Raw genomic sequence first — 12,500 nt, forward strand, 5'->3', positions numbered from 1 at the left:
CCGTGTGGCCCCGGAGCGATACGGATGTACGGTGAGAGCTCATAACTCATAAAGTATCGATTCAGGGATTATTGGAAAATTCAATAGACAGCGAAGAAGCAGAGAAGGGCCAGAAGAAAAAGGGTTGAAACAGCTACTGGCGTCGGCCGTTTTCCAATAACCGCCAACGCGTCCTGGAGCGATGTCTTTCCCCCATATCCTTACGCTCCTCCTCCTCCTCCTCCTCCACCTCCTCGTGTGCTTGCTAACAGCAGGACGGACGAGCTTTCCACGCGCCCCTGACTGGCTCTGGTACGTGACTAAGATAATTTTCCCGGCTTTCTTTCTCGACTTCTGTTCCCTTACAAACACCCCACCGTCCCTTGGTAAGCTCATGCTTTCGAAGAAATTCGGCGCACGAGATGAGATGGCCGGCTCCGGCGCTCTATCTCGTTCCTGCCGTGCGTGAAATTGTAAAACCGAGGAAAAACGGGAAACACAACGTGACATGTGCGTGGCTGGATCTTTTAACTTAAGCCCCTGCTAGATATTGCGGTTAAAATGGTGTTTCTTTGAAGACTGGAAGGAAGCTGAGAACGTGCTTCACGGTGGTCTCTCCGTTCCGTCACGCTTCGTTTCGCCTTCGAAACCAATTCCCCCCCTTAAAAAAGATGAAACGAAAAAGCTTCCACTTTGCTCCATAAATAGGTTACGGGACGATGAGTCGAGAGCGTCTTCAGCAAGCGTGCCATTTCGGGGGAAGCTGCGTATCATCGATAGAAGGACCATAAATCAAACTGTGAAACTGGGCACAATATTAGCACGGAACGGATATACAAATTTCCAGAAACACAAGACCCAGAGTCACCAGACAGTGTGTACAAGGAGATTACATTAACTACGAGAAGTGTTTCGGCCCTAAAAGGGGAACCGCCAGATGCTGAGAAACGTTTAATGACAATTTCTGCAAACATTTTACCTCCAAACAACGTTCAATTAGACCATACACACCGCTCGTGACGTGAATTCGGTTGTAATTCCACTCGGTTGCGTGACGCGCGAACAATTGGCCATCATCAGCAAAACACAGCCCCGTGTCGCTGCCGCCAGTTACAATTGGAATCCTTCCATGAATCCTTTTCAAATGCGATCGTTCCAGGAAAATTGTCGCGATGTCCCGATGTCAACAATCAACAACATCGAGCCCCCCACCACCAGTCATGCGACGATTCCTAGGAATCGCGGCGTGAATATCACGGATTTGTCCATTCAATAGCGAATTTGTTCAATACACACCTCGTCCTCCACCCAATCAATGCATATCTCTCGTCCCTAGGAATGGTTCCAGCATTCATACACCACCAACAGCAGCAGCATGACTCGCTGTAAATGCACGATCCATGCACATACTGGCTCCCATGGACAAGAATGAACGTAAACCGGGCGTGTGGACGACTCGAAATTCATATGCAAAGTAAGGACCCTGGGTACGAACCACCATACCGACGACCACGGACACCGAGAGCACATCCTGATCACGCCAGCGACATCGATTACACAAGGACGAACCGTGGTTCGTGTGTAGGACATCTTTCGGATTCGCTATTTGTTGGCCGGAAATGGAGAGTCTGTAAACAGGCGTGGCGTGGCGGCGCTCAAAAAGCGTCCAGCAGCAAGTGCACGATGGGAAAAAGACAGATTGTCCAAACAGCACCGAGACCGGTTGTCTGACAGCGAATGTTTAGACAACTGCCGTGCAGGACACACACGCACCAGCCGGACAGAGTGTCCCACACATGAAAGCATATTTCCTGCCCCTGGGAATGGAAGGTTTTCGCGGACACAAACAGCAGGACACTCGGCCGGAGTAGTGCAGAGACGGTGGTAGTGCGTGTGATTGAATTTATGAATAAATTAGCAAATTCAATTTCACATTTCCGGTACGGTCCGGTCCCGTCCGGGCCGGTCAGGGGCTTGCGAATGGCCGATGGTCACGCAAACATCTTTCCCCTTCGTCTCGGGTGTTGCTGCAGGAGTGAAAAAGCTGCCAATGACAGGCGTTTCCGGGTGTTGCACCGAGCTAACGCCGTTTTAACGTGTCTTTCATCCCTTTTTCCCCCTTACTCGCTACGGGATCCAAGCTTCTATTGAACCGGAATTCCATTCAACGAATAGTTCACAGCGGAGTTGATGTAATCCGAAACCGAACCCCCGGCCAAACGGTCCGGTGATGTTCGAATTGTTGTCGTTTTGAAGATGCCGTCGTGAGCGATTCGGATCCGGTGCGTGGGCTTAATTTATTGGACAAATATTAGCTACCGACTGAGTGAGTTCGGTGGGGGACCGTGTGATGAGTCCTGATGATGGTGAAAAGCGAGGGCGAATTGCCGTGCGAATCGTTGACAATCGGCGGTCCAGGACATTGATCCGGCGGCGGATTAATGTCGCTATTAATTGTGTCTGCGTGTGTGGACCAATTTAGCAAACGAGATCTATCGCCGAGATCCGGGCTGCCATGTAATCTTTCACACGTGACACGCACCGGCCCCCCCGTGCGGTGATGTTGGAGGATTGTCTGAAACGATTAGATAAGCCTGATGTAGGGGCGAAGGTATGCGAATTATTCCTCTCATTTGACCAAAGCCGTGCGGCTGCCATCAACCGGAAGCACCGTTCTGTGTCGTCCCCGCTCAAAATACAAATCATCGAATGGAGCGCAACACGCAGAAGGCACACAACAAAGAGAGACAGAAGCGAATCTGCTTCTGCCACTCACTATCGGCATCAGGAAGAAATCGAATTAATTATTCCATTTTTTGCTACATTACACACCAACCACTAGCGCACTGAGCGCGGAACCATTCCCGGTGGCCATCCCGATGCGACATGCGCAATGGCGCATCCGAGCATGGAACTGACTGGCGACGAGCACGCAAAGTCTCAGTCAGGGCAGGCCAGGCAACGAAGAACAGAATGCGAATCTTGCTGCGCCGTTCCGTTCTCGGGAGACGGTGGAATGAAGGATAAGGAACCATAAAATATATCCCCCTTCGTCTTCTTTGTCGCTGCTACACCACGCAAGCGAAAGAAAAAAAAAATCGGAGAAGGAAAACCCTAGACAACCGAACGGAAATGGGCCAAATACCACCCCCTGGAGGGGGTGCGGGGGTGAGACGCCAGGCGATGTCGCCGGCGTCATCTTTACGGAAGTTTTTATTTCCATTTCTCGCTCTTCGGTTTGCTGCTCGCTGATGATGATGATGATGGTTGCCCGTTTGGTGATTTCATGATTTTCTTTTTGCGCGTATGTGTGTGTCTGGGTTGTTACCAAACACCGAAGAAAATACCAGCAGGATGTGTCGCCTACCCCCTCTCTACTTTGTGTTCTATTTTTGGAAGTTATGTTTTATCGTCCCAAAATCCTTAAGCCTCCGACGGCACTAGCGCCTCGCGGATTTATGCTTAACACCTCGGCGTCCTCGTCGTCATCGTCGTCATCGTAGCCGTCACCATCATCGCGGGAGATCGCGGCGTCATGGAGCGTATCGTGCTATAATCCTCCCATTTGGAAGCAAATAATGAGCACGACACGGTTGTGGACGATGCGCGTAGGTTGTTTGCCGCGATTTCGGGAGCTAAGTAAGGTCGCTGCCCGGTTACAGAAGGATGTCCCACCACTACTGCCATCAGCATGACGAATGCGGAATTTCTCACTACAAAAAAAAACACTGGAAGGACAGGGCGTGCGAAACAGAAAGGCAAAAACGGGACCACATTCGACTTTCGCTTCGCTACTTTTCGGGACTCGCTTGCTATTAATTAATCACGGCCCCGGGCGCAATTACGAGCGGCTAATGAGGGTACCTTATCATCGCAGGAATAAGCCTCCAGGTCGGTGCGCTATCTCTGAGACCACCGAACGTGATGTGAACGCGGAAAGGGAACCCGTAGTGAATGGTCAGGGATCTTAGGAGCTCGCAATCAAATACATCGCACAAAAACACGTTTTGCCAGGGATCTTTTCATTAATTATTATATTTAATTAACATTAGTCAGCAAAGAAGCAGCAAAACAATATATATAAAAAATGGTGCATTGGTTATATCAACACCAAACATGGAATGATATCATGGCGAGAGAGCGATGATTAAATTTAGTTTTAAATTTAGATTTCGGCACGGTAACTCAATCATGATAAATGGCGAGGAAGCATCATAAATATGATTTACTGATGCCAACCGAAAGGACATCCGTGGTTGGACATTAACTCATAAACCTCCCCGCACCGGACCGGAGCGTGCTGTAAGGATAATTGGCTCGCTAAGCCTCCAGACCAGCAATTATGGACTAATCAGTGGCCGTGCAATCTGATTTTAATTATTCCCGCGACCGCGATTATGATTCCCCTCTCACCACTGTCGACAAACCGCGGCGGTTCGCCCGAGTTGACACAGTCCAGGATCCAGTCAAGTCACTGAACTGCAAATGGCACGCCGGAACGGATTAGATTACAATTTCTGCTGCTCCGACCGGCGCGACCAGATTGAGCCAATTTAACTCCGACCGCCACCATCCATGACCACCGAAAAAAAGCACCGAGCAACCGCATGGCATGGGCGCCTCCAGTACCAGAAGTCATCGAGATTGAAGATGAAAAGGTCCACCCGTACTCTCCCACTTCCATCAACTGACTCTGCTGGAGTTGGGTGGAGCTATCGCTAATTCCAAATTTGTTTAAATATGCAGAAAATTAGGAACCAGATATCACTTTACGGGAAGTGCGCCGGGATGCCGTAGCCGCCGGCACAACGTCGGTGTCCTTTTTACTGCAGAGCAGCGCGGTTCACTCCACCGGGGAACAAAGCACGATGGATGAACGCGATACGAACGCGCGCTGCTGCTCCAAAATGATACCACGCCGAGGTATTGCTCGCTCTCTCGCCTCAGTAACAGCGGCTTTTCGCAGCCTTAGGCGGCTTTTGGTTTTTGGAAGCCAACAGAGGCCCTCTTCTGAGCACACACGTTCGAGGGAAGAAACTTTTGCAGTCGCAACTGGCGAGCTGGCAAAGTGTCGCCCTTGGGGCATGGTATTCTATTTTTTTCTGCTTCAGCCGTGGATTATATTCTGTTAGATAGCAAAAGTTAAAAGTACCAAGAAGGATGTAAGGCGCTACATATCTCTGCGCTGCTCTTTCTCTGTAGATTTTTTCGTTTTCGAGAAATTTATAAACTCTACTTGACAGTTTAGAGAGGGATGATCCGCAAGATTGAATGTGGGTGGCCACTTCAGATTCATAGCATAGGAGTGTTTTTCTATTTACTTCTTACGGTTCGGAGAAAAGTTGCTTACATTGCAACTTCGGGCCACTTCGTGGCCGGGGTACAGCTCTCAACGGTGCTTACACAATCGATTCGGCCGCCGCAGTCTTCTGATTCTTACTGACGTAAGAGATAAGGGAGTCTACTGCACGATGGCATTACAGATGATAAACTCGTCAGTCTTCTGTTGGAAATCAACCAGAGACATGTATTCTGAAGTTGTTTATCCTAGTCACTCACACTCAAAACTGAAACATTTCCTTTAATAATAATTCTAGTCCAAAGGAAACTTCTCCAAATAGTATCCTTGTTCATGTCCTAGCAGTGCATACAAATGACACTTGAAACAAATCCTTGACCGAAAAGGCAATGCAGCACTTTTCCTAAATGACCCCTTTTCCGACTGCGAACTCGGCAATGGCATCGCGTTTTGTTTTTTTTTGTTTTGCACCGAGCACCGAGCACAACATTAATTGCATAATGTTTTTACGTCGTTTCCGCGGCAACTGATTATTGGCCATTTGCCTACTTACCGCCCCCTTGCGCCACCAACCTCGCCGCCGTCAGATGGGGCTGGGTTTTCTCCCCTTCCTTTTTTTTTGCGGCGTCAGTTCCCACCGGGAAATGGAAAAGTTTGCTCTCCTTCCTTCGGGCAGCAAACTTCCTTTCCTTCCGTTTCCTTCCACGATTTCAACCCCAAGAGTAACGCGGAAACGAAAGGAAAAAGAAGAAGAAACGCCGGAAACCGGAGGCTAAGGCAAGGAAGCCAGCGTAACCGAGAAACAGGAAACACAAATAATCTACCTCACACATACGAGAGGCTCGAACTCATTTTCCCCAGAGTTTTTTTTTTGTTTTTCTTCTTCTACTCTAGAAGTCAGTTCTCTCCCTTCCTGGTATCACTGCACTCGCACAATACAAAGTCCCCCTCTATCTTCGCCCATTCTAGGCTAGGCTTTTTTTCTCTGTTCTCCTTTTCACGGTCCACAACACACGCCTGGAACTTGGAGGGGGGCGGGCCGCTTAACTGTTATAATTTTGAATTCGCTCGCTTCCAAACCACCCACTGCCACGGATGTTTGCCTGTGTATCGTTAATCATTAGCCTGTTCCACCGGTAATCCCCCCCTCCGCCCTCCCCGTGTTAACCACCGTAAGTGTGTTTTCCAGCACCAGCTTTTCACGGCATGCAATTTTCACTGCTGCACCTCCCAGGCTCCACGAATCCGTCTCTCTCCACCACGTCTATCGTTCGGTGGGCCTCGTACGCACGCATACAACACAAACAACCTTCACAACCACCACCACCACCACCACCACCAGCAGGAGCAGGATTAGCAGCACAACATCACTACAACCACAGTCACGGGACTTTCGGCTTTCCACGATGGCCGAACCTGTTCGTGCCCATCCGTCTATCCGACAGGGACTACTCGAGGACTACAGAACGAACGAACGAGAGACTTTGGCCAGACACGGTGGCGCAACCATTAACGACCAGTGAGACCATTCTCGTGACAGAAGAGGGGACTGGGGCCGACTGGGGCCTATCACGCGAGACTCTAAACGATGGTTCTCTCCACACCACCAACCCCCCCTCGGTACCCTTAGGTCCACAAGTTCCACTTCAAAGCAGATCCGGCAGAAAGCCGGTTTCGAGTCGGAATCGCAAATGACCGCATAGTGGTGGTGGAGTGATCCTCCCTTTTTCCCCTGTTTCCCGCGGAATAAAATGCTGGACAAATTTACCGGGCCTGGGCCCACGAAGGATGCACACTTGGGCACGTTTCAAATTAGCGACCTGACACTTCTGGATAAGGATCTGGATCTCGTCACCGTAAAGCATGAGAGAGGCTGCCTTGAAGTCAACGGAAGAACAAACGAGCAAAAGTGTCAGTAGGTCACAGTTCAGAGCCCCTGTGGTCTGGCCCATCGTGGCTACCGGTTACATAAAGACTTGGCCCTGCTTTAGGACACAATCAAGTCAATCCCCTTCGATCTTTGTGTATGATAACGTAATAAGGATATTCACCGTCAACCAAACAGCACACAGCAGGAGACTCAAGATTCACGACAAAATACACTCGCACACGGACACGGGCACACATACACCACAAACACACCTCGATACGGAAGTGATTGAGGCGTCCGAGAAAGCGGCGCACCAAGTCTTCCGTCGAGCACGAGCGTGCTCTGGACGGTTCTGTAGCACCGACACCGACACACACCAGCCAGCAATCTTTCAGTTAGATGCCGACCAAAAAAACGGTACCCCTATCACTCGACTGACTCGACCGGAATGAGGATGAGTCCTTTCCAGTCCTACTCACTCAGTGGACCGAACCTACGAACGAGGAAAAGTCCGATTTTCTTCGGGCCGCACTCGGCACTTCGTTGTTTTTCCGATGTCGTCGTCGGAACATTCTTCCTATCCTGCTCCAGCACGCCCTTTAAGGACCCCACTGTTCCGTGTATGAGTGTGTCCCTTTTGTCGGGGGGAGGGGTGGTGGTGGAGAAGGTGAAGGCTCCAACACACAGAGACAATCCGCTGGAACTTCCTTCCTGGTGTTGGTAGCTAGTGTGGTAAATGGCAAACGCCGCACCATATGACGACATGCGGGGTACGCTATTGGCAAAGCGCATGCGCACCTGTCCCGTACCGTGCACCAGAGGATGTGGACACACATACACCGACGTGGTTTACGGTGGTGTGCCAGTTCGATACACACGTCCTTGTGTCCCGTTAATGCTTCGAATACGGATTTTCGGGGGGGGACGAACGGACTCGGAACTTGGGAACCGGCACCGGTCCTCGCGTGCACGTGTCTGTGTGTCGCGGTGCGTGCTTTACATTCGAGGAAACAAAAAAGGAAGGGAGAATTGAGGGGGGTGGAATCGCTTGATAAGTGCGACACCCCATCCCCGACACTCATCCCCGCGGACTGAACTGGTTTGGGGATGTACGGCGCACGGCCAGGATGCTGCTACAAAGTTCGCTATCTCGCCCGAACGTCCTCAAACGGCCTTTTTCTGCTCTTCTTCAAGGATGCTTCTTTACGGGACCAAGCTGTTACATTACCTACCGGGGCGAGGGGGTTTATGCGGAAGAATGAAATGATTCCACCGGAGCCTGTTTTTCCGACGCATGGCGAAACGCTTTGTGTGCGTGCATCAATGAAACCCTGCGTTCCGGGTGTGTACCTTTGGGTACCTTTTGGGGCATGAAGGATATCGTGAGAAGTCTTGTATTTGCCATAACATGTTGATTCTTTTCGATATAGACCATGGTTTTGGCATTGCATTGTCCCTCTGCAACTTGTCTATCGTCGCCTTTCCTCCAGTAGACCAGAAACTCAAATTACTCTCCCAAAGGGTTGTTTGTAAAAACTGTGAAAAGATGAAGAAAAACGGATGAAAAACCTGAACCGCAACGGTATACGGCACCGCACACGGACAGGAAGTAGTATAATAGCCCGAACAACGAGAACGGAAGGCCTATATCGCTATCCACGCGAGCTATCCTGTTCTCTTTCATGCACATTTCATGCCTTCGTCTCGACCAATTTGCTACTGCTGCTGCTGCTGCCAGTGCTTGCTGTCATGTGCAGAAACTCCCTCGGCAACGGTGGTGGTTCTGTTGTGGCATCAAATCCACTGCACTTCCGTGTGCAGCCCAGCGGCACATACAGCAGTGCTGGTACTGGTGAGCGAATCGGCGACAAGTGTGACATCCTCCGACACACCTGTCACTCGGTGGCGTCCGGCTTGCTTACCTGCGGGGTTTGCTCTCTCCCCCCCCCCCCCCCCCAAACCGGTGTGTGGTTTATGCGAATGGCATAATTAGTGGCGGAGAGAAGGTGGAACCTACCACGTGGCGTACACAAGAAGGGTTGCTCAGGAATTATGCAAAAAAAAAAGAAGAGACGGGGAACAGCCAGTAAAGGGCTCAAGCCATATAATGCTCACATGCACATTGAAGGATCCACTTGATGGCATGTTGAAGGAGCGGGTGCTCTAGCGGGTTCGGTGGCCTCATAAAAAAGGGAGACATACAAAGAACTCATGAAAGGGAGGGAGGAAGAAGGAATTTGATACATTGACCGCGTTTCGAACTTGGCGGAGCGTACCAGTCGCCAGACCAGGTCACGATTGACGGGGGATGGATGGACCAAGTCAAGTGCCTGAACGTCCTTCAGGTTCATGTAAATCAATATGACATTCGCACAGCTGTAACCCACATGGTTTGCATTACATTCTGCAAGAATTCTATGACAAAAAGACTCCTTTCCCCGCGAGGCCATCCGCCACAATTGCCTTATCAGCGCGCGAGGATGAATTGGGAATCCTCAATTAAAATGGTGCTCCCTGTGGCTATAAATGCGTCTATGTGTAGTGTGCCAAAAGCCGTATGACGTCAAAGACCGCGCCGAACCGCGGCCAAAATCGATTTTCCTCACCGCACACCGGCAGAAGGCAGGGTGAGTTCTTCGTCTTCTTCTTGTTCTCCCTTCTACGGTCTCAGCTGTGGCCTCTGCCCCAGAACGGGGGAGGGGGGGGGGGGGGAGGGATATCAAAGGACCACCTCGTTGATCACCACCCCCCCCTGGCCAGCCCAAAGCGTGACAGGCGCGTGACGGTGGCGAGAACGCGCGATGAATCTTCAAACCCGAATTGTTGAAGCCTCAAGCGTCATCTGTACTGGAATGCTGTTGAAACGATGGAGGAAATGGGATGGAAATGGGCTGGGAGGAAAATCGAGAAAGGAGTGTGATTGCGGCACACATACATACGCCTAGACACACCAACACACAGCACCACACACCGCTCTGGCCACGCGCGGTGAAGGTTTTCGTGGAAAATCAGAGAAAACACAGTTAATGTCGCGCGGCTGTGTTTGTGCGAGAGGCCGTCGATGATGACGATGACGCCGCATCCTTCTGTGGAAGGAGGAAAATTGTCCTTTGGAACGTCCTCCGATCCCTTCCGGGCTTCCAGTTACGCGATTGTGACCTGACGCGCTTCGAAACCCATTTGCGTTTGATGTTCGCGCGAAGAGGAACACCAAGATAGCTCCCAGCTCTTATCTTATGTTCTGCCTCACTAAACCTGGGCATCCTCCCACTCCAGGATGTTCTCTAAACGGGCCAACAAAAGTACAATTCTCAAAGGCAAAGACTGTCGCAAGATTTTAAAGACATTCACCGCTTAATCGAGGGCGACAACCGGTCACCATCGGCAGAGAACAGCATAGACTTTCGGAGCGTTCTGCTTCATATTCTCCCAAGGAAATTCCACCCCCTCGATGATGATGATGGTTTAAGCATAGCGGGATGATTGGTTGAATGTGTGTTGGTGAGCTGTACTTGCTGGGGCGTTTATGTGTGCGCCGAGAGAATAATGCGTGCGATGTGCTTGTGGTATCGGTGTTGGTTCGAGCGAGTGAAAAGAGCCAACCACACAGCCACACGGAATTCGCCACAAGGATCAATAGGGGTGGTGGTCCTGCTGCAGCAGCAGCCTCACTAGGGGGCCATTGCGTACAAACACTCGCAACACCAGAGCCTGTATGGGTGTCACCATGTGGCCACCATCGATCAGGGCAAGGACATCGGAAAAGGTGGATAGCTCCTCTGATGCTCCCCCCTCACAATGACGAAGTCAACGCCGTCCGCGTCGTCGTGGTCCAGTGCGTCATTGGCTATCGAGCAATATCGGTTAACGGATGGTCCGCGATGGCCGATAATCCGCTTCCTTGCTGAGGCCGTTGCAACAATCCGGACGAGATGCTAGTGTGTTAGTGACCGGTCTGGAAAAAGGGACACCATTTATCACAATCAAATTGCACTTTCGGCAGTCAAGAGGGGAGGAGGAAGCTGCTTGCTAATCTCTGACCCACTGGTCGCTCCATTCCGATGCTCGGACGGGGTGACGGGACTTTTCTGGATCCCATTCAAGTTGATGGGCTGCTGACGACTCCGATGATGATGATGATGATGATGATGCTGACGGCAGTGCTACACGATTTGAATGCTAATGACTAGTGCAGCCTATGGGGCTTGACTTCGTGGCTCTTTCTCCCTTGGGGGGAAGCCCAAGTTCACGATTAAATGGTCCGCAACTCGTTCTCGTCAAAAGAGTCGTTTTTGGCGGCGCATTTTGCTCACTCTGCAGTATGGCCGATTGACCATTCCTCCCGTGAATAGCCAGCAATCGATCGATAGTGAAGCTGAGAAGGAACCAACCGAACCATCCACTCAGCACTCCCGTAAATCCTCTTCCGCCGGACATCTGCCCTTTCCCGGCGGGGGACACGGTCGCTTGACAGATAATCAATATTCGCCCTTTTTCTTGAACTACACACCGCACACGGATGCATTCAACGCCGTGGTGGAAGAAGCTTCCTCGGCTTCGACGGTGGTCCGATATCTTATCAGTCAGAAGCCAATTTAAATGTTGCAATCGTCGACCACAGACGGGCGGGTAAACAGACAAATAGTTGCGCCCCCGTCCCCCCCTTGCAAGCGAGCGGCTTTGGGTTTTCCCCAACAACTCTCGATCGCGTCTCCAGCACGGGCTCCAAGGTGATAAGGTGAAGAAACTTACCGGAACGCGCTCGAGGGCGGCGGCCTGTCGGCGTTGAATTCCGAAACCCCCGGGGGGGAAGTTATTTAGCACCTTCCACAGCACAGTTCCACTAGCACAGCACCTAAAACTGGCGGCCTCTAACTATCTATCGATCACCGTCGTCGAAGGCCGCTGTCTCCGGGGACAAAATCTTCTTCACTTTCGGTGCGCGGCACTCGGTCTTCTCGGTGTTCCAGTTGTTCCGACGGTGGCGAGGACAAGGATCGCGTACCGCACAGACAGGGGGTGAAGGCCAACACAAAGGAACGCACCAAAAACCCACGGGCCACACGGGGGAGAGCAGGAATGCGACACTTTTCCGGTCCAGATTTGTACGGTTTTCCGGTCGAACACTAGCCTAATCGGCAATCGGAGGAGTTGAGGGCTGGGGTTGGGAAACGATTTGAATTCACTTTTATCGCCTTTCTCTCCATCAAAACCTTAGAAAAAACCTTGGAAATTCAAATTTTCAGCGCGATTTCATGACAGAAAATTTTGGAAAGAAGAAAAATAAGAAGAAAACCAAAACAAACCGCTTTGGTACCACTTGGTTACCATTTGGTACCGCTTTGGTACCAC

At 50.9% G+C, this 12,500-nt stretch overlaps 1 protein-coding gene across 4 annotated transcripts in view; it reads right to left on the minus strand.

Moving 5' to 3' along the window:
* Window positions 1-12,398, minus strand: part of LOC126580724 (stress-activated protein kinase JNK) — a 47,898-nt gene extending 35,500 nt beyond the window's left edge. For 2 of the 4 annotated variants that reach the window (XM_050243952.1, XM_050243950.1), the window contains exon 1: window positions 11,901-12,398. The gene's annotated coding sequence lies outside the window, so the exon portion shown is untranslated. Of the gene's footprint in view, window positions 1-7,329; window positions 7,579-11,900 lie in introns of those variants that run through there. The other 2 variants (XM_050243953.1, XM_050243951.1) reach the window with 1 other exon arrangement.
* Window positions 12,399-12,500: the final 102 nt, after the last annotated feature.

This window comes from Anopheles aquasalis, chromosome 2 (genome assembly GCF_943734665.1).
Source record: "Anopheles aquasalis chromosome 2, idAnoAquaMG_Q_19, whole genome shotgun sequence".
In the NCBI taxonomy this organism is placed as follows: Eukaryota; Metazoa; Arthropoda; class Insecta; order Diptera; family Culicidae; genus Anopheles; species Anopheles aquasalis.